Raw genomic sequence first — 22604 nt, forward strand, 5'->3', positions numbered from 1 at the left:
TTTGGTTTGGCCTACTAGATTGATTTTTCTTGCAATGGGATAAGTGCTTAGCTTTGGGTTCAATCTTGCGGTGTCCTTTCCCAATGACAGCAGGGGCAACAAGGCACGTATTGTATTGTTGCCATCGAGGATAAAAAGATGGAGTTTATATCATATTGCATGAGTTTATCCCTCTACATCATGTCATCTTTCTTAATGCGTTACTCTGTACTTCATGAACTTAATACTCTAGATGCAGGCAGGAGTCGGTTGATGTGTGGAGTAATAGTAGTAGATGCAGAATCGTTTCGATCTACTTGTCATGGACGTGATGTCTATATACATGATCATGCCTAGATAATCTCATAACTATGCGCTTTTCTATCAATTGTTCGACAGTAATTTGTTCACCCACCCTAATACTTATGCTATCTTGAGAGAAGCCACTAGTGAAACCTATGGCCCCTGGGTCTATCTTTTATCATATAAGTTTTCCATCTACTTTTATTTGCATCTTTTATTTTCCAATCTATATCATAAAAACACCAAAAATATTTATCTTATCTTATTATCTCTATCAGATCTCACTTTTGCAAGTTACCGTGAAGGGATTGACAACCCCTTTATCGTTTGAGGAGCCTCCTACTGGATTGATACCTACTGGTTGCGAGGTTCTTGTTTGTTTGTGTAGGTGCGTGGGAATTTTGAGGAGCCTCCTACTGGATTGATACCTTGGTTCTCAAAAACTGAAGGAAATACTTACACTACTTTGCTACATCACCCTTTCCTCTTTAAGGGAAAACCAACGCAAGATCAAGACATAGCACCTAGCTCAAAGGATATAAGTGAAGCACAAAGAGTATTCTAATAAATCACGATTCATGCGTGTCCCTCTCAAAAGGTGTGTACAGCAAGGATGATTGTGGCAAAATAAAAATAAAAGACTCATATCATACAAGAAGCTCCAAGAAAAACACATATCATGTGGTGAATAAAAACATAGCCTCAAGTAAAGTTACCGATAGACGAAGACGAAAGAGGGGATGCCTTCCGGGGCATCCCCAAGCTTAGGCTCTTGGTTGTCCTTGAATATTGCCTTGGGGTGCCTTGGGAATCCCCAAGCTTAGGCTCTTGCCACTCCATATTCCATAGTCCATCAAATCCTTACGCAAAACTTGAAAACTTCACAACACAAAACTCAATTGAAAATCTCATAAGCTCTGTTAGTGTAAGAAAATAAATCACCACTTTATGGTACTGTTGTGAACTCATTCTTTATTTATATTGGTGTAATATCTACTGCATTCCAACTTTTCCATGGTTCATACCCCTCGATACTACCCATAGATTCATCAAAATAATCAAACAACACAAAGAAAACAGAATCTCTCAAAAACAGAACAGTCTGTAGTAATCTATAACTCTCGAATACTTCTGTAACTCCAATTGTTTTGAACAATCATGTGAATTATGAAAAAAGAATCAGATCAAAATAAATCTTATGTGAATTATGAAAATTATTTTCCCTGGCGCAAAAGTTCCTGTTTCTCAGCAAGATCAAAACAAATATGACCGTAAGCCATCCTAAAGGTTTTACTTGGCACAAACACTAATTAAAACACAAAACCACATCTAACCAGAGGCTATATGAATTATTATTGCAAAAAAGAACCAAAAAGAAAAGAACAAAAATAAAACTGTGTTGCCTCCCAACAAGCGCTATTGTTTAACGCCCTTAGCTAAGCATAAAAACACGAATAGATCTAGGTTTAATCATGTTTGGTGTGCAATCCATAAGTACCTCTCATAATGTATCCATATGGCAATTTAATTTTCTTTCTTGGAAAGTGTTCCATGCCCTTCTTTAATGGAAATTGAAATCTAATGTTTCCTTCTTTCATATCAATAATTTCACCAATCGTTCTAAGATAAGGTCTACCAAGAGTAATAGGACCTGTAGGGTTGCAATCTATATCAAGAACAATGAAATCTACGGGTAGATAATTCTTATTTGTAACAATAAGAACATCATTAATCCTTCCCATATGTTTCTTAATAGTGGAATCTACAAGATGCGAATTTACAGAACAATCATCGAATTCATGGAAACCTAACACATCACATAATGTTTTCGGAATAGTGGAAACACTAGCATCCAAATCACACAAATCATGGCACACATAATCTTTAATCTTAATAGTAGGTTCCCACTCATCATAAAGTTTTCTAGGGATAGAAACTTCCAATTCAAGCTTTTCTTCAAAAGATTGCACCAAGCATTGATACGTCTCCGTCATATCTATAATTTTTGATTGTTCCATGCCAATATTCTACAACTTTTACATACTTTTGGCAACTTTTATACTATTTTTGGGACTAACATATTCATACATAGCCGAATGCCAGTTCTTGTTTGTTGCATGTTTTTTGTTTCGCAAAAAATCCAAATCAAATGGAGTCCAAACGTGATAAAAACTTACTAAGATTTTTTTGGAATATATGTGATTTTTTGGAAAAGGAATCAACGCGAGACAATGCCCGAGGAGTCCACGAGGAAGTTGGCGCCCCTCTTTCGCCGCAAGAAAGCCAATATCCAGATAAAAATCATGTCTGAATTTGAGCCCAATCAGAGTTACAGATCTTCGGCAATTTAAGAAACGGTGAAAGGGTAGAATCAGGGAGTGCAAAAACAAAAGGAAATAGAGAGAGAGAGATCCAATCTCGGGGGGACTCTCACCCCTCCGCCACCATGGAGGCCATGGACCAGAGGGTAAACCCTTCTCCCACCTAGGGGGAAGGTCAAGGAAGAATAAGAAGAAGAAGGGGGGCTCTCTCCCCCTCTCCCCTGGTGGCGCCAGAATGCCGCCGAGGCCATCATTGTGACGGAGATCTACACCAACAACTTCACCGCCGTCATCACCAACTCTCTCCCCCTCTATGCAGCGGTGTACACCTCTTCTCCCCGCTGTAATCTCTACTTGAACATGGTTCTCAACACTATATATTATTTCCCAATGAATTATGGCTATCCTATGATGTTTGAGTAGATCCATTTTGTCCTATGGGTTGACTGATGATTGTGATTGGTTTGAGTTGCATGTTTTATTATTGGTGCTGTCCTATGGTGCTCTCCGTGTTGCGCAAGCGTGAGGGATCCCTGTTGTAGGGTTTGCAATATGTTCATGATTTGCTTATGGTGGGTGGTGTGAGTGACAGAAGCACATACCCGAGTAAGTAGGTTGTTTGCGTATGGGAATAAAGAGGACTTGATACTTTAATGATTTGGTTGGGTTTTACCTTGATGATCTTTAGTAGTTGCGGATGCTTGCTAGAGTTCCAATCATAAGTGCATATGATCCAAGGAGATAAAGTATGTTAGCTTTTGCCTCTCCCTCATATAAAATTGCAATAATGATTACTGGTCTAGTTATCGATTGCCTAGGGACAAATAACTTTCTCATGACAAAAAGCTATCTACTAAAACTAATTTAGTTGTGTATTTATCTAAAAAGCCCCTACTTTTTATTTACGCGCTCTTTATTATCTTGCAAATCTATCCAACAACACCTAGAAAGTACTTCTAGTTCCATACTTGTTCTAGGTAAAGCGAATGTTAAGCGTGCGTAGAGTTGCATTAGTGGTCGGTAGAACTTGAGGGAATATTTGTTCTACCTTTAGCTCCTCGTTGGGTTTAACATTCTTACTTATAGAAAGAGGCTACAACTGATGCCCTATACTTGTGGGTTATCAAGACCTTTTTCTGGCGCCGTTGCCGGGGAACAATAGTGTGGGGTGAATATTCTCGTGTGTGCTTGTTTGCTTTATCACTAAGTAGTTTTTATTTTCTATTCTAAGTTGTTCTCTATCTTTAGTTCTGGATATGGAACACGAAATACCAAAAAATAGGTGTACTTGCTACTCATGGAGATGGGCAACCTCCTAAAATCCTCGATGGTTATTATGTGAAAGATATTATGCACTACTTTAATAATCCTGAGAAAACCCCATTCAATTATATAATGGGAGACATGTTGGATCGACGTGAATACTTTAGGGATTATTGCTTGACTCAAAAAGGGAAACTATTATGGGATCAAATTCATATGTTGCATTGGTAAGCTTGGGAACTATGCTTGAGATATGATTATACTTGTTGCTCTAGGATGAAGGCTCCACACTTTCCCTTTTCATGTAAAGTTAATGATAATGAAACCTTGGCTTCTTATTCTAATGGTATATATGATTATTATGATGTGGAACGAATACAAGAATTCGTTGCTTTTAAGGGTGCTTATGAAATTGAATCTTTGTTTTAAAAGTATGAAGCTTTTGATGATGATGTTTATAGGCCTGAAAATTTTGCTATACTTAAATATTTCTATGAGAATTTTGAATACAATGCCGATATTGATGCATTTATCGAGGAAGTCTTCGCTGTCAAAGAAGAGATTAATATTTTGCAGGAATCTATGGAAGAAGAAATTGCCGAAACTGTGAGCTCATTGGATGAAAAGGATGATGAGGAGAGCGAAGAACAAAAGGAGGAAGAGCGGATTAGCTACCCGTGCCCACCTTCTAATGAGAGTAACCCTCCAACTCATACATTATTTAATGTCCCTTCGTTGTTACCGAAGGATGAATGCTATGATAATTGCTATGATCCCATTGATTCATTTGAAATAACCCTTTTTGATGAAATTGATTCTTGCTATGCTTGTGGCCGTGATGCCAATATGAATGATGCTTATGGAGATGAACTTGCTATAGTTCCTTATGTTAAGAATGAAATTGCTGCTATTGCACCCACACATGATAGTCCTATTATATTTTTGAATTCTCCCAACTGCACTATACCGGAGAAGTTTGTGCTTATTAAAGATTTTATTAATGGGTTGTGCTCTACTATTGCACATAATGTTGATAAATATAATATGCATGTGCTTGCTGCTCCTACATGCAATTATTATGAGAAAGGAACTACATCTCCACCTCTCTATGTTTCCAATACGATAAAATTGCAAGAAACTGTTTATACCATGCATTGGCATTTACTTTGTGTGCATGAATTGTTCTTTTATGACACTAGCAAAGTGGCCCGCTCGATGCGCGGGCTATAATATTATAATGTTTCATAATGTGAACATATTATGTGATTTGACTATAGAACAATTGGAATGAAAGGTGACGACATTTGCATATAAGATTTCATGAATACCCTCTTCCAATGTTGGACCAAGCTTAAACTTCTTTTAGTAATCCACATTGATATTAATTTATGAAAAAAATGCTCTTTCTTGGAGTAGCCAAAAATATTCAATTAATACAAACACGACATTTTGTATGCCCTTTTGAAATAAAAAAGAAAACTACTCCATTTGATCTTAAAAAATGATGAACATAATTAGTTCAAAACATTTACGGGGCAAAGTCTTAAAGATGGGACCAACACTTATTAAATATTATTATTTTGTGAAGTTAAAGGAGTACGGATGTCGGTGTAATATCTGAGGATAGCTTATTAGACCACCTAATTATTATATGAATTTTTTCTTTCACATAAATAGCTGGTATTTCTTTTTGATAATTGATAGTTTTAGTTATGTGTTTCTGATTACCTTTCTATAAAATTGTAAGTATGTGCTTTAGCTGTAGTTCACCGGGTTGGAATTCAAGGGTGTTCCCAGAGGAAGATGGTGATGATCAGGGGCAAGAAGTTAACCAGGGCATACCTAGTATGTGGTGCTTTGCAGTCATTCGGATGGTTCTACACTCCTTACTTTTCGCGAATACACGACACTACTATTTGTATAATAAAGTGCATCAATTTACGTTTTGATACATATTAATTTTATTTCTTGTGTATTATGATAAATTATAAGTTATTATTGCAAGCCTCTTCATCTGTAATATATTGATGAATAGAAATAAAATAAAAATTAATATGTATAAATGAAACCATGTTTGCATCTTCCGGACGTAGCCTATAATGTGATGCCCCAAGCAAGTTTGCATGGAGAAAGGAACAACCCGTGCAAGATTGACGGGAAGTGAGATGGAAAGATAGACTCGAGGACCAAGTTGTTTAGGGTTATACGTACGTTTGTATATGTACCTTTATTTTATTTTTCTTTCATGGATTAAGGATGTGAGACGTCTCGTCGTGTACCATGTTTGTATCTGCAGGATGTAACCTGTAATGTGATGCCCCAAGCATGTTTGCATGGAGAAAGGAAAGTCCCGTGCAAGATTGATGAGAAGTGAGATGGAAAGATGGACTCGAGGACCAAGTTGTTTAGTGTTATACGTACATTTGCACGTGTGCATGTTTGATGGATTGTGAGGGGTCGTTCATTTTTTTTTTGTGTTCGAGAAGTGGGATGTGTATGCATTTGTTTTTTTAGATGTCTACGTGCCTGATGTATATGTGACGTTGTTCTTTTTTCTATTTTTACATGGGACGTGGGATGTACACGTGGTTGTTTTTTAAGATGTGTACGTGCAAATGGATACGTGAGGTCGTTCCTTTTTCTTTTCTTTCGTGGATCAAGGGCGTAGGACGTGGGATGTGTATGTAGTTGGTGTTTTTCTTTTTTTAAAAGGATGTGTACATGCCTGATGGATATGTGAGCGGTACATTATTTTCTCAGGGTTCACCAGTCCTAAGAAAATGACTTTTACGTAATGGCAATGGTGGGTAATTTTTTAGCTTTGAAGTAGATCTAAAGGTTATAATTTTCTTTGTTTAAAAATTAATGGTTAGAGGTTTCTTATTTTTGTGGTAATTTCTAGCCTAATTCTCTTTTTTGTGGTTACCCCGTAAAGTACTTTTTATATATAATAGATGCCGATGCATAGGAAGAGAGTTAGACTTCGTCATTACATGATATATGTTACTTTGTGCTCACTACTAAATTACAAATTATTGTTAATTAAAATTGGCTTTAATATACCTTGGGATCCGGGTGGATCCATTACTTAAGCACTATATGCCTAGCTTAATGGCTTTAAAGAAAGCGCTGCCAGGGAGACAACCTGGAAGTTTTAGAGAGTCATTTATTTCTATTGAGTGCTTTTTTAAAGTTAAAAACACAAATAGGGAACCTAAAACTTTTTTAAAAAGAAAAGTGAAAGTGAAAGGGACGAGCATTGTGAAAGTGGGAGCTAGCCTTGAACTTTGTTCATGCCCATGGAAACTTTGTGAATCCTAATTACAGAAACTTTTCAACAAAAATAATTATCCCCTTGTATATATCCATTGTATCATAAAAATAATGTGCTAAGATTTGCCTTTAGGATGATTAGATTGCTTGTTTGGTTTGTGCGGTGCAAAAAAGAAACTTTGGCTGTAGTGCGTGATGTTACATTTTTTTACTGGAAAGTCAAACGGTTCTGAAACTTTTTGCACAGTACTTATATACAAATTGTTTATCTTGTACTACTTTTTTAGAATCTTTGGAGTTACAGAACTATGGTAGATGTTCAGATTGCTATAGACTGTCCTGTTTAAGATAGATTCTGTTTTTGATGCACTGTTTTGTTCGTTTTGATGAAACTATCGATTTTATGGGTGGTATGAGCCATGGACAAGTTATAATATAGTAGCTACAATGCAAAAACAAAATATTAATGAGTTTGCAACAGTACTTAAAGTGGTAAATTGTTTTACTATACTAACAGATCTCACGAGGGTTTTGTTAAGTTTTGTGTGATTAAAGTTTTCATGTTTTGAGTGATATCACGATGGATGAAGGAACAAGGAGTGGCAAGAGCCTAAGCTTGGGGATGCCTGAGGTACCCCAAGGTAATATGCAAGGACTCCCAAGCAACTAAGCTTGGGGATGCCCCGGAAGGCATCCCCTCTTTCTTTTAACAATCATCGGTAATTTTACTTGGAGCTATATTTTTATTCGTCACATGATATGCGTAAACCTTGGAGCGTCGTGTGCTTTTTCCTTTCTTTTAATAATGCACCATGCTGGTATGAGATAGTCCTTGGTTGATATATAGAATGCTCTTTGCACTTCACTTATATCTTTTGAGTATGCTTTATAGAATGCTTCATGTGCTTCACTTATATCATTTGAAGTTTGGATTGCCTGTTTCACCTACACATAGAAAACCGCCATTTGTAGAATGCTCTTTTGCTTCACTTATATTTGTTAGAGCGTGGGAATATCTTTTGTAGAAAGAATTAAACTCTCTTGCTTCACTTATATCTATTTAGAGAGATGACAGGAATTGGTCCTTCACATGGTTAGTCATAAAATCCTACATAAAACTTGTAGATAACTGAATATGATAGGTTTGATTCCTTGTTATATTAGAGTCATGCTAGTGGGTAATTGTGGATTGGTAGAAATACTTGTGTTGAGGTTTGTGATTCCCGAAGCATGCACGTATGGTGAACCGTTATGTGATGAAGTCGGAGCATGATTTATTTTTTTGATTGTCATCCTTTGTGTGGAGGTCGGGATCATGCGATGGTTAACTCCTACCAACCCTTCCCCTAGGAGCATGTGTGTAGTACTTTGTTTTGATGGCTAATAAATTTTTGCAAAAGTATGTGAGTTCTTTATGACTAATGTTGAGTCCATGGATTATACGCACTCTCACCCTTCCACCATTGCTAGCCTCTTCGGTACCGTGCAGAGCCCTTTCTCACATTGAGAGTTGGTGCAAACTTCGTCAGTGCATCCAAACGCTGTGATACGATACGCTCTATCACCCATAAGCCTCCTTATATCTTCCTCAAAACAGCCACCATACCTACCTATCATGGCATTTCCATAGCCATTCCGAGATATATTGCCATGCAAATTCCATCATTATCATATACATGACTTGAGCATTCATTGTCATATTGCTTTGCATGATCGTAAGATAGCTAGCATGATATTTTCATGGCTTGTCCATTTTTTGATATCTTTGCTATGCTAGATCATCGCACATCCTGGTACACTGCCATAGGCATTCATGTAGAGTCATATTATTCTAGATATTGAGTTTTAATATTGAGTTGTAAGTAAATAAAAGTGTGATGATCATCATTATTAGAGCATTGCCCTAGTGAAGGATGATGGAGACTATGATTCCCCCACAAGTCGGGATGAGACTCTGTACTTTAAAAAATAAAAGAGGCCAAAGAAGCCCAAATAAAAAAAAGGCCAAAGAAGCCAACCAAAAAAAAGAAAAACATAAAAAACAAAAAAATGAGAGAAGGGGCAATGTTAGTATCCTTTTACCACACTTGTGCTTTAGAGTAGCACCATGTTCTTCATATAGAGAGTCTCTTGAGTTATCACTTTCATATACTAGTGGGAATTTTCATTATAGAACTTGGCTTGTATATTCCAATGATGGGCTTCCTCAAATGCCCGAGGTCTTCATGAGCAAGCAAGTTGGATGCACACCCACTTAGTTTCCAGTTTGAGCTTTCATACACTTATAGCTCTAGTGCATCCATTGCATGGCAATCCCTACTCACTTGCATCGATATCAATTGATGGGCATCTCCATAGCCCATTAATTTGCCTAGTTGATGTGAGACTTTCTCCCCTTTCTGTATTGTCCTCACAACCACATTCTATTCCACCTATAGTGCTATATCCATGGCTAACACTCATATATTGCGTGAAAGTTGAAAAAGTTTGAGAATACTAAAGTATGAAACAATTGCTTGGCTAAAACCAGGGTGATGCATGATTTAAATACTTTGTGTGGTGAAGATGGAGCATAGCCAGACCATATGATTTTGTAGGGATAACTTTCTATGGCCATGTTATTTTGAAAAGATAGGATTGCTTTATTAGTATGCTTGAAGTATTATTGTCTCAATGTCAAATGATAGACTATTGCTTTGAATCACTCGTATCTTAATATTCATGCCATGATTAGATTACATGATCAAGATTGTGCTAGGTAGCATTCCACATCAAAAATTATGTATTTTATCATTTACCTACTCGAGGACGAGCAATAATTAAGCTTGGAGATGCTAATACGTCTCCGTCGTATCTACAATTTTTGATTGTTCCATGCCAATATTCTACAACTTTTACATACTTTTGGCAACTTTTTATACTATCTTTCGGATAACATATTGATCCAGTGCCCAGTGCCAGTTCCTGTTTATTGCATGTTTTTTGTTTTGCCGAAAATCCATATCAAACGGAGTTCAAATGCGATAAAAACTTACGGAGATTTGTTTGGAATATATGTGATTGTTGGAAAAAAGAATCAACGGGAGACGATGCCCGAGTAGTCCACGAGGTAGGGGGTGCACCCAGGGGGTAGGCCGCATCCTGGGGCCTCGTGGCCACTCCTTAAGGCAGTTGGTGCCCTTCTTTTGCAGCAAGAAAGCTAATATCCCGATAAAATCGTGTCCAAATTTCAGCCCAATCAGAGTTATAGATCTCCGGGAATTTAAGAAACGGTGAAAGGGCAGAATCAGGGAGCGCAGAAACAGAAGGAAATAGAGAGAGAGAGAGATCCAATCTCGGAGGGGCTCTCGCCCCTCCACCGCCATGGAGGTCATGGACCAGAGGGGAAACATTTCTCCCATCTAGGTAGAAGGTCAAGGAAGAAGAAGAAGAAGGGGGCTCTCTCCCCCTCTCTCCCGATGGCGCCGGAACACTGTCGGGGCCATCATCATGAGGGAGATCTACACCAACAACTTCACGCCGTCATCACCAACTTTATCCCCCTCTATGCAGCGCTGTAACACCTCTTCTCCCCACTATAATCTCTACTTGAACATGGTGCTCAATACTATATATTATTTCCCAATGATGTATGGCTATCCTATGATGTTTGAGTAGATCCGTTTTGTCCTATGGGTTGATTGATGATCATGATTTGTTTGAGCTGCATGTTTTATTATTGGCGCTATCCTATGGCGCTCTCCGTGTCACGCAAGCGTGACGGATCCCCACTGTAGGGTTTGCAATTTGTTCATGATTTGCTTATAGTGGGTGGCGTGAGTGACAGAAGCACAGACCCGAGTAAGTAGGTTGTTTGCGTATGGGAATAATGAGGACTTGATACTTTAATGCCATGGTTGGGTTTTACCTTAATGATCTTTAGTAGTTGCGGATGCTTGCTAGAATTCCAATCATAAGTGGATATGATCCAAGGAGATAAAGTATGTTAGCTTATGCCTCTCCCTCATATAAAATTGCAATAATGATTACCAGTATAGTTATCGATTGCCTAGGGATAAATAACTTTCTCGTGACAAAAAGCTCTCTACTAAAACTAATTTAGTTGTGTCTTTATCTAAATAGCCCCTACTTTTTATTTACGTGCTCTTTATTATCTTGCAAACCTATCCAACAACACCTACAAAGTACTTCTAGTTTCATACTTGTTCTAGGTAAAGCGAACGTTAATCGTGCGTAGAGTTATATCGGTGGTCGATAGAACTTGAGGGAATATTTTTGATTGTTCCATGCTGTTATATTTGTTGGAAATATGCCCTAGAGGCAATAATAAAATGGTTATTATTATATTTCCTTGTTCGTGATAATTATCTATTGTTCATGCTATAATTGTATTAACCGGAAATCATAATACATGTGTGAGTACATAGACCACAGCATGTCCCTAGTGAGCCTCTAGTTGACTAGCTCATTGATCAATAGATGGTTATGGTTTCCTAACCATGGACATTGGATGTCATTGATAACGGGATCACATCATTAGTGATGGACAAGCCTCAATCCTGAGCATAGCACAAGATCGAGTAGTTCGTTTGCTAGAGATTTTCTAATGTAAAGTATATTTTCCTTAGACCATGAGATTGTGCAACTCCAAGATGCCGTAGGAATTCTTTGGGTGTATCAAACGTCACAACATAATTGGGTGCCCATAAAGGTGCACTACAAGTATCTCCGAAAGTGTCTATTGGGTTGGCATGAATCGAGACTGGGATTTGTCGCTCCATATGACAGAGAGGTATATCTAGGCCCACTCGGTAATGCATCATCATAATGAGCTCAATGTGACTAAGGAGTTAGTCATGGGATCATGCGTTACAGAATGAGTAAAGAGACTTGCCGGTAACGAGATTAAACAAGGTATAGGGATACCGACGATCGAATCTCGGGCAAGTAACATACCGATGGACAAAGGGAATTGTATACGGGATTGACTAAATCCCCAATGTCGTGGTTCATCCGATGAGATCGTCGTGGAACATGTCGGAGCCAATATGGGTATCTAGATCCTGCTATTGGTTATTGGCCGGAGAGATGTCTCGGTCATGTCTGCATGGTTGCCGAACCCGTAGGGTCTACACCTTAAGGTTCGGTGACGCTAGATATGTTATGGGAAACTATATGTGGTTACTGAAGGTTGTTCGGAGTCCCGGATGAGATCCCGGACATCGCGATGTGTTCCGGAATGGTCCGGAGGTGAAGACTTATATATGGGAAATCCAGTTTCAGTCGCCGAAAAGTTTCAGGGGTTATCGGTATTGTACCGGGACCACCAAAAGGTGTACGGGGGTCCACCAGGTGGGCCCACCTACCCCGGGAGACCTAATGGGCTGAATATGGGTTGGAACGAGCCCCCTAGTGGACTGGTGCGCCCCCCAAGGAGCCCAAGGCGCCTAGGGTTAAAACCCTAGGGGTGGAGGCGCACCCGCCCCCACCAACTTGGGGGGCAAGCACACCCCTTGCCCCCCTAGATGCATCTAGGGGGGCGCCCCCTCTCCCCTTAGGCCTATAAATAGTGGGGGGAGGGGGTGGGAGGGCAGCCACACCCCTTCCCCTGGCGCAGCCCTTCCCTCTCCAACTCATCCTCCTCCTCTGTTGAGCTTGGCGAAGCCCGACCGGAGAACTACGAGCTCTCCACCACCACACTGTCGTGCTGCCGGAGTTCTCCCTCAACTTTTCCTCTCCCCTTGCTGGATCAAGAAGAAGGAGACATCCCCTGGCTGTACGTGTGTTGAATGGAGAGGCGCCGTCCGTTCGTCGCTAGATCGGATCTTCCGCGATTTGAATCGCCGCGAGTACGACTCCATCAATCGCGTTCCTTGCAACACTTCTGCTTAAGGGTGTGAAGATGCACTCCCACTCTCTCATTGCTAGCATCTCCTAGATTGATATTGGTGACATGTAGGAATTTGTTTGAATTATTACTACATTGCCCAACAGTGGCATCATGAGCTAGGCCTACGCGTAGATTCTATGCACGAGTAGAACACAGGTAGTTATGGGCGATGATTTGGTCAATTTGCTTACCGTTACTAGTCCTATCTTGATTTGACGGCATTGTGGGATGAAGTGGTCCGGACCGACCTTACACGCACGCTTACGTGAGACAGGTTCCACTGACTGACATGGACTTGTTGCATAAGGTGGCTAGCGGGTGTCTGTCTCTCCCACTTTAGTCTCGGATTCGATGAGGAGGGTCCTTATGAAGGGTAAATAGAAATTGGCATATCATCATTGTGGCTTTTGCATAGGTAAGAAACATTCTTGCTAGAAACCCATACCAGCCACGTAAAACATGCAACAACAATTAGAGGACGTCTAACTTGTTTTTGCAGGGTATGCTATGTGATGTAATATGGCCAAAAGGATGTGATGAATTATATAAGTGATGTATGAGATTGATCATGTTCTTGTAATAGGAATCACGACTTTCATGTCGATGAGTATGACAACCAGCAGGAGCCATAGGAGTTGTCTTAATTTATTGTATGACCTGCGAGTCAATATAAACGCCATGTAATTACTTTACTTTATTCCTAACCATTAGCCATAGTAGTAGAAGTAATAGTTGGCGAGACAACTTCATGAATACACGATGATGGAGATCATGGTGTCATGCCGGTGATGATGGTGATCATGCCGCACCACAAAGATGGAGATCGAAGGCGCAAGATGATATTGGCCATATCATGTCACTTTATGATTTGCATGTGATGTTTATCATGTTTACATCTTATTTGCTTCGAACGACGGTAGCATAAATAAGATGATTCCTCAGTAAAAATTTCAAGAAATGTGTTCCCCCTAAGTGTGCACCATTGCGAAGGTTCGTTGTTTCGAAGCACCACATGATGGACGGGTGTGATAGATTCTAACGTTCGCATACAACGGGTGTAAGCTAGATTTACACATGCGAAACACTTAGGTAGATTCGACGAGCCTAGCATGTACAGTCATGGCCTAGGAACACAAGAGACCGAAAGATCGAACATGAGTCGTATAGTAGATGCGATCAACATGGAGATGTTCACCATTGATGACTAGTCCGTCTCACGTGATGATCTGACACTCCCTAGTCGATTTGGATAATGTATCACTTAGATGACCGGAGGGATGTCTATCTGAGTGGGAGTTCATTAAATAATTTGATTAGATGAACTTAATTATCATGAACTTAGTCTAAAATTGTCTTTACAATCTATCTTGTAGATCCAATGGCCAACGCTAATGTTGCCCTCAACTTCAACGCGTTCCTAGAGAAAACCAAACTAAAAGACGATGCAAGCAACTGTACGGACTAGGTCCGTAACCTGAGGATCATCCTCATAGCTTCCAAGAAAGCATAATTTCTTGAAGCGTCGCTAGGTGAGGCACCCGTTTTCCCAGCAACTCAAGACGTTATGAACACCTGGCAGTCATGTAGTGATGATTACTCCCTGGTTCAGTGCGGCATGCTTTACAGCTTAGAACCGGGCCTCCAAAAGCGTTTTGAGCAACACGGAGCATATGAGATGTTCCAAGAGCTGAGAATGGTTTTCCAAGCTCATGCCCGGGTCGAGAAATATGAAGTCTCCGACAAGATCTTCAGTTGTAAGATGCAGGAAAACAGTTCTGTCAGCGAGCATATACTCAAAATGTCTAGGTTGCACAACCGCTTGTCTCAGCTGAGAGTTAATCTTCCAGATGACTCGGTCATTGATAGAATCCTCCAGTCACTTCCACCTAGCTACAAGAGCTTTTTGATAAACTACAATATGCAAGGGATGGAGAAGTCCATTCCCGAGTTATATTCGATGCTGAAATCTGTGGAGGTGGAGATCAAAAAGGAACATCAAGTGTTGATGGTGAATAAGCCCACTAGTTTCAAGAAAGGCATGGGTAAGAAGAACTTCAAGAAGGACGGCAAGGGAGTTGCCGCGCCTGGTAAGTCAGTGCCGAGAAGAAGCCAAAGAATGGACCGAAGCCTGAGACGGAGTGCTTTTATTGTAAGGGAAATGGTCACTGGAAGCGAACTTCCCCAAGTACCTAGCAGATAAGAAGGCAGGCAACGTCAAAGGTATATATGATATACATGTTACTGATGTCTACGTTACCAGCACTCGTAGTAGCTCCCGGGTATTTGATACCGGTGTAGTTGCTCACATTTTTAACTCAAAACTGGAGCTACGGAATAAGCGGAGACTGGCGAAGGATTAGGTGACGATGCGCGTCGGGAATGGTTCTAGGGTCGATGTGATTGCTGTCGGCACGCTACCTCTACATCTACCTTCGGGATTAGTTTTAAACCTCAATAATTGCTATTTAGTACCAGCTTTGAGCATGAACATTGTATCTGGGTCTCGTTTGATGCGAGATGGCTACTCATTTAAATCCGAGAATAATGGTTGTTCTATTTATGTGACAGATATGTTTTATGGTCCTGCCCCGCTGGTCAATGGTTTATTTTTATTGAATCTCGAACACGATGTTACACATATTCATAGTGTGAATGCCAAAAGATGTAAGGTTGATAATGATAGTCACACATACTTGTGGCATTGCCACCTTGGTCATATTGGTGTAGAACACATGAAGAAACTCCATGCAGATGGACTATTGGAGTCTCTTCATTACGAATCATTTGACATGTGCGAACCATGCCTCCTGGGCAAGATGACGAAGACTCCGTTCTCTGGAACAATGGAGCGAGCAACCAACTTGTTGGAAATAATACATACTGATGTGTGCGGTCCAATGAGCGTTGAGGCTCGCGGTGGCTATCGTTATGTTCTCACCCTTACTGATGAACTAAGTAGATATGGGTATGTCTATTTGATGAAACACAAGTCTGAAACCTTTGAAAAGTTCAAGGAATTTCAGAGCGAGGTAGAGAATCAACATGACAGGAAAATAAAGTTCTTATGATATGATCGTGGAGGGGAATATTTGAGTCATGAGTTTGGCACGCACTTAAGTAAATGTGGAATTGTTTCACAACTCACGCCACCTGGAACACTGATAACCCACAAGTATAGGGGATCGCAACAACTTTCGAGGGTAGAGTATTCAACCCAAATTTATTGATTCAACACAAGGGGAGCCAAAGAATATTCTTAAGTATTAGCAGTTGAGTTGTCAATTCAACCACACCTGGATAATTTAGTATCTGCAGCAAAGTATTTAGTAGCAAAGTAGTATGATAGTAATGGTAACAGTGGCAAAAGTAACGATAGCAGTTTTGTAGTGATTGTAATAGTAGCAACGGAAAAGTAAATAAGCAAAGCACAATATGTGAAAAGCTCATAGGCATTGGATCAGTGATGGATAATTATGTCGGATGCGATTGCCTCATGTAATAGCTATAACATAGGGTGACACAGAACACTACAAAAAAAAGACACATCCGTGACATTTTGGGCCGAACGAATTTTTTTCTGTCATACATATGACACTTCTATGATGATAATTGTGACAAAACCCGGTATCATCATAGATGTGGTGGGCTCCTACTTCTATGACAAAAAATCATGATAGAAAATGGGCTTTTCGTCCTGGGCGGGCTGGAGATGGAGCTGCATGACATTCTTTGGGCCGTCCATGACGGAAAAAACCATGGTAGAAGCGAGGGGGGGGGGAATTTCGGGGAGTTGCCGGTTACGGTGGGAGGTTGGGGGCGGAGCAATGTGCGTTTCTCTCGTACAGGTACGCGCATGTGTGTAAGGCGTTGGCTCTAACTGAACCCAAGCGATGCGTTGGGCTCTAACTGAACCCGAGCGAATGCACTGCAGGCTACGCGTTACTGAACCCGAGCGATCAATCGATGGTTGTTAACTGAACCCGATGGAGCGATTCCTTCGCTACTGCTGCTAACTAAAGCTGACCGATTGGATGAACAGTGAGTGTTGCGGGGGGGGGGGGGGGTTGGATGAACAGTGAGCGGTGGCGTTGCCTCTGGATGAACAGGACCCCGTGGTGTGGAGGGCTGGATGAACAGTAGACGGTGGAGGGGTGGCTGTGGAGGGGTGGTTGAACAGGACCCCCGTGGTGTGGAGGGCTGGATGAATAGTAGACAATGGAGGGCTGGATGAACAGTAGACGGTGGAGGGGTGGTTGAACAGTAGCCGGTGGAGTAGCGCACGGTGGAGGCTGGATGAACATGAGTCCGTGGAGGCTGGAGGAGGTCTATGGTAGCCCGTGGAGGCTGGAGGAGGTCGACGGTGGAGAGGAACAGTATCCCGTGGAGTCCCGTTTTGCGGTATGCCACACCCCTCCCGATGAACAGGACCCCCGTTTCGACCGTAGCGCTCCAACACAAGTCCGTTTCGTCCGTTTTGCGGTACGCCACACCCCTCCCGATTAATAGGACTCCCGTTTCGACCGTAGGAGGTCCGTTTCATCCGTTTTGCGGTACGCCACACCCCTCCCGATCAACAGGACCCCCGTTTCGACCGTAGGAGGTCCGTTTCCTCCGTTTTGCGGTATGCCACACCCCTCCCGATCAACAGGACCCCATTCCGAACGTAGGAGGTCCTTTTCCTCCGTTGTGCGGTACGCCAGGCCTCGTTTCCATCGTCTGTTCCGTCCAAGCCAGTTGGCTCCTACACGTTTCATTGCCTCCCGATGAACACGACCGATTCCGTTGCCTCCCCATGAACATGACGCATTTCGTTGCCTCCCCATGACCACGACGACGACTCTGTTTCTCCGTTCCGACCCAGCCATGTATGTATGCGCGAGTAGGCGTTCGAGACCCCGCCCGTATGTACGTACGTGGCCGTATTTTCTTTCTTGCACCCTGGCCGCTATACGTACGTGTACATGCTATGTGTGTGCCTCTACTACGACACATGTGCGCCTCTACTACGACACGTGCGTGCCTCTACATCGACCAGTATGTACGTACACGTTCGCGACCAGGATGACAATGCTACGTACGCTTCAACCAGGTGGGTCCCGACTGTCAGGCACTTCCGTGCCTGCGAAGATGTAGCTGGTGGGTCCCAGCAGTCAGGAGGCGAATCGTTTTGTTTTTGTTTTTTTGCCCGGACGCACTTCCTTCCGTGCGAAGGTGTAACCGGTGGGTCCCAGCAGTCAGGGGGAAACGTTTTTTTTGCGAAATACGGTGGCCCGTCCGGTGGGTCCCTGTTGTCAGGTGGAGGAATAATTATTTTGCACGTATTAAGGAGGCACTACCTTGCTGCGGCCATGGACCCAGCTGTCAGCCTCTCCACGTATAGTCCATGTCCGATGGAAGCGTCGAGAGCGCCAGGGCGGTGGACGACGACGAGGCCTAGGAAGGGGACGACGCGGGGCCGGGGACGACGCGGCAGTGGATTCCCACGCGTAGAGGAGTACAAGGGTTCACTGGTTTGCTGCGGTGTGAAGCTGTTGTCGCCGCAGAATAACAGGGGGTGTGGGTGAGTAGAGGGATGGCCTGGCGATCGATGGGAGTAGTAGGGAGCGGTGAGGCCTCCGCCGCATCGCAGCCGGCCACGGGAGGCAGGAGCATGAGGCACGACCGGTGCTGGTTTGGGCGGCTGGAGCAAGAAGACCAGAGGTTGAAGAAGCACTACGACCGTTGGATGGACATCGTACGGTCACTGGAGCTAGAATCGTGCATATTGACTAAGTTGACAAAGCCCTCCGTCCCCGTCAACTTAGTAGGCCCACAAGTCAGCCTGCCACTATACTGGGTCCCAACTAACAGGGGGAGTATTCATTGTTTTTGTGCGTAATAAGGAGGCACTTCCTTGCGTGCGAAGATATAGCTGGTGGGTCCGAGCTGTCAGCGGCGGTAATGTTGTTTTCACGAAATACTGAGGCCCTTTCGGTGGGTCCCCGATGTCAGGTGGAGGAATCATTATTTTGCGCGTAATAAGGAGGCATTTCCTTGCGTGCGGCCGTGGACCCAGCTGTCGGCCTCTCCACGTACAATCCACTTTAGATGCATGTCGGTCATTGACCACGTTGACCAGGCCGCGCCGAGAGCACCAGGGCGGTGGACGACAGTGAGGCCTAGGAAGGGAACGACACCGATGTAGGGAAGACTCAGCAGTTGTTTCCCACGCGGAGGGGAGTACGACTGAATGAGGGTTTACTGGTTCGTCTGCCGTTGCCGGAGAATAACAGCAGGTGTGGGTGAGTAGAGGGATGGCTATGCCAGCGATGGGAGTATGGTGGGGCGGTGAGGCCTGCGCGGCAGCACAGCCGACCGCGGGGAGGAGGGAGCAGGCAGTCCTGCCGGCGCTTGTTTGAGCGGCTGGAGCAGGAAGAGCAGAGATTAAAGAAGCACGACGGCCGTTGGATGGCCATCCAACAGTCACTACTTGTGCGTCAACCTTTTTTTAGGAAAGCCTCAAATCTATGGAAAACAACATACAACCCATCTGCCATTATTTCTAATAATTTACAGCACATTTGCTAATTCTTAAGTTTTTTTTGAGCCCACATTCTTTTTGTTAGCATTATAGCCCATATTGTGGCCACAGTTAAAAAATTATACGAAATTTTGCATATTTCGGTGCGGTCCGAACTGTTTTTAATCCCGAAATTTTGACTCACATTCAAACTGATTTAAAAAATAAATGTATATCAATATAAAATCCAACAAATTCTCCACGCATAAAAATTAATGTAATTTAAAATCTCAAAATGAAAAAAAGATATTTGAAACTAATTGCCGGTTTGATGTGTTTTAAAAATGTACAACCCATTTCTCATTACTGATAGGCCATTTTCCCAGCCAGCCGAATGAAGCTCTCCTCGTCTTGAAAGATTTGCAGTCCAACAGGCCTGACAAAGCGACTTACTTGCTAAATCACAAAAAAACTGGGCTGTGGCCTTGGACCCAACTGTCAGCCTCTCCACGTACAGTACTCTTCCGATGGAAGTCTGTCGTTGACCACATTGACCACGCCGCGCCGAGAGCAGCAAGGCGGTGGACGACGGCAAGGCCTAGGAAGGGGACAACACGGAGCTAGGGAAGACGCGGCAGTGGATGCCCATGCGGAGAGGAGTACGAGGGTTCACTGGTTCGGCTGCGGCATGAGGCTGTTGTCGCCGCAGAATAACAGGGGGTGTGGGTGAGTAGAGGGATAACCTGGGCCAGCAGTGGGAGTAGTAGGGCGCGGTGAGGCCTCCGTGGCATCACAGCCGGCCACGAGAGGCAGGAGCACGCGGCACAACCGGCACTGCTTTGGGCGGCTGGAGCAAGAAGACGAGAGGTTGAAGAAGCACTATAGCCGTTGGATGGACATCGTACGGTCACTGGAGCTAGAATCATTCATATTGACTAAGTTGACAAAGCCCTCCGTCCTCGTCAACTTAGTAAGCCCACAAGTCAGCCACCCACTATGGTGGGTCCCAGCTAGCAGGGGGTATTCATTTTTTGGTGCGTAATAAGGAGATACTTCCTTGCGTGCGAAGATATAGCTGGTGGGTCCGACCTGTCAGCGGGGGGGACGTTTTTTTCGCGAAATACAGAAGCCCTTCCCATGTACAGTGCATGTACAGTGCATAATAAGGAGGAACTTTCCTTGCGTGCGACCATGGACCTCGTGGGTCCCAGCCGTCAGGCTCTCCACATACAGTCCTCTTCCGGTGACTCTCGTATGTTGACCACGCCGCGCCGAGCGCACTGAGGCGGTGGACGACGGCAAGGCCCCAGAGTGGAACGACCCGGAGATGAGGAAGACGTGGCAGTGGAGTCGCAGACAGAGAGGAGTTGGAAATTTGACTGGGTCGGGTGCGGGGTGGGCCTACAGTCGGCAGAGAATAACAGGAGGTGCGGAGTGGAGGGATGGCCTGGCCATCGGCGGGGTAGCGTTTCACTGAGGAGCGCAAAACAACGCCGCTGGACGCCGAAGGCTGGAGCAGGCGGTTTCGACAGCGCTGGGGGAAGAAGATGAGAGATTGAAGAAGAATGCCGGCCGTTGGATGTAAATCTAACGCCTTCTTAGGCTTCGACCTACTGGCCCACATGTTAGCCAGTCCATTTGTTTTTTTAGTCCATTTGGTGGGCTGGGTGAAACAATGATGTAACATCTATGCAGCCTGTTTAAATCCCATTTGCATTTTTCTCGAAATCCACGGACTTGCTGGGCTGGGTGAAAATATCATGTTGGGCTAGACGGAGAAATGTTATAAAAACATAAACACATGATTGCACGTCAGTAAAATCTTTGCAAGTTTATGTTCGCAATCACTAGGGGTTAACTTGGCAAGTTATATATAAACAATTATTATTATTATTTTGTAAGAACTTTCAACTTACGAAATAAAATATCATTTTAATTTGATGAGTTAATAGTATGTGGGGTATTATTATTTTTTAGGCTAGACGTGGGAGAGTTGAGTTGGTTCTAGGGTAAATTACTGGGAGAAAACCCAGTTTACATCGAAAAAGGAAGTGGAAGAAAATTCAGAGACCTGCTGGGTCCACCTGAGGAGAGGAATATGTTGGGAGGAAGGAGATTCAAAGAACGGCAGCCGAGTGAACTAGTTTTTTTACGGACAAGTGAACTAGTTTACATACATTAGCAAATAGCCACTAAAAAGCAATCAGGTTAATGGGTTCTTAAAAGAAATATTTCGGACAAAACAGATAATTACGGCACATAGGCTAATGCATGAAACACTCAGATGATAAAGGTGCTTATAAACAGATAAAGTACAACATCTAGACCTGCCTGGCACGCTTGATCATGATGCTGCGGCTGTCCGTGTACTCGTCGGTTACGGGAAGCAGACACGCCCTCATGTCCAAGATCTGCCTGTACATGTCTTAGCATGCGTATGCGTCCTTGGCCACGTAGGTTATGTGCTAGATTCAGAGGTACCTCCCACGTGTTCAGGTCGTCTTCTTTCATGTTGGCGTATCAGGGGTCGATGATGGTCTCAGCAAGGTCAACCACGGAGTCCTTCTCCTGCCCGTTGCTGATGATCTTGTATTGCTTCTGGATGTCGACAAGCTTGTTACACCAGATGGCCAAATCATCGTGTTCTTCCTTCTCTCCACCGTAACGAAGGTGCAGTCGGCGCTGCCGATGAAACGGGTGAATGCTCCAGAACCTGGTGCAGCCATAGGACTGAGGCGAGGTAGAGCTTCACCGAGTCCGTATCGTTGGTGTACATCACATTTAACTTGGTGTAGCCATAGGACTGAATGGAGAACTAACTCCTTGTTGAAGTCCATATCCAGCAGGCTCACCCCTCGGATCGCCATTGGAGTCTTTTTGAGTGAACGAGTGTGTAGGTGGCGGCAGCAGTTTGTTTTTCAGCTCTTGGGGAATTGGATTCAACACTAAGCCGAGTGTGTACAGGCGACAACAGTTACTACCACTCCCTCGTCCGCTTCACGCCCGGCAGAAGATGCACCCTCGGCGCATTCAAACGCCTCCATTAAGAAACCTACTCCGGCCACACGTCGGTTCA

Source organism: Triticum aestivum, chromosome 2B (genome assembly GCF_018294505.1).
Source record: "Triticum aestivum cultivar Chinese Spring chromosome 2B, IWGSC CS RefSeq v2.1, whole genome shotgun sequence".
NCBI classification, from domain to species: Eukaryota; Viridiplantae; Streptophyta; class Magnoliopsida; order Poales; family Poaceae; genus Triticum; species Triticum aestivum.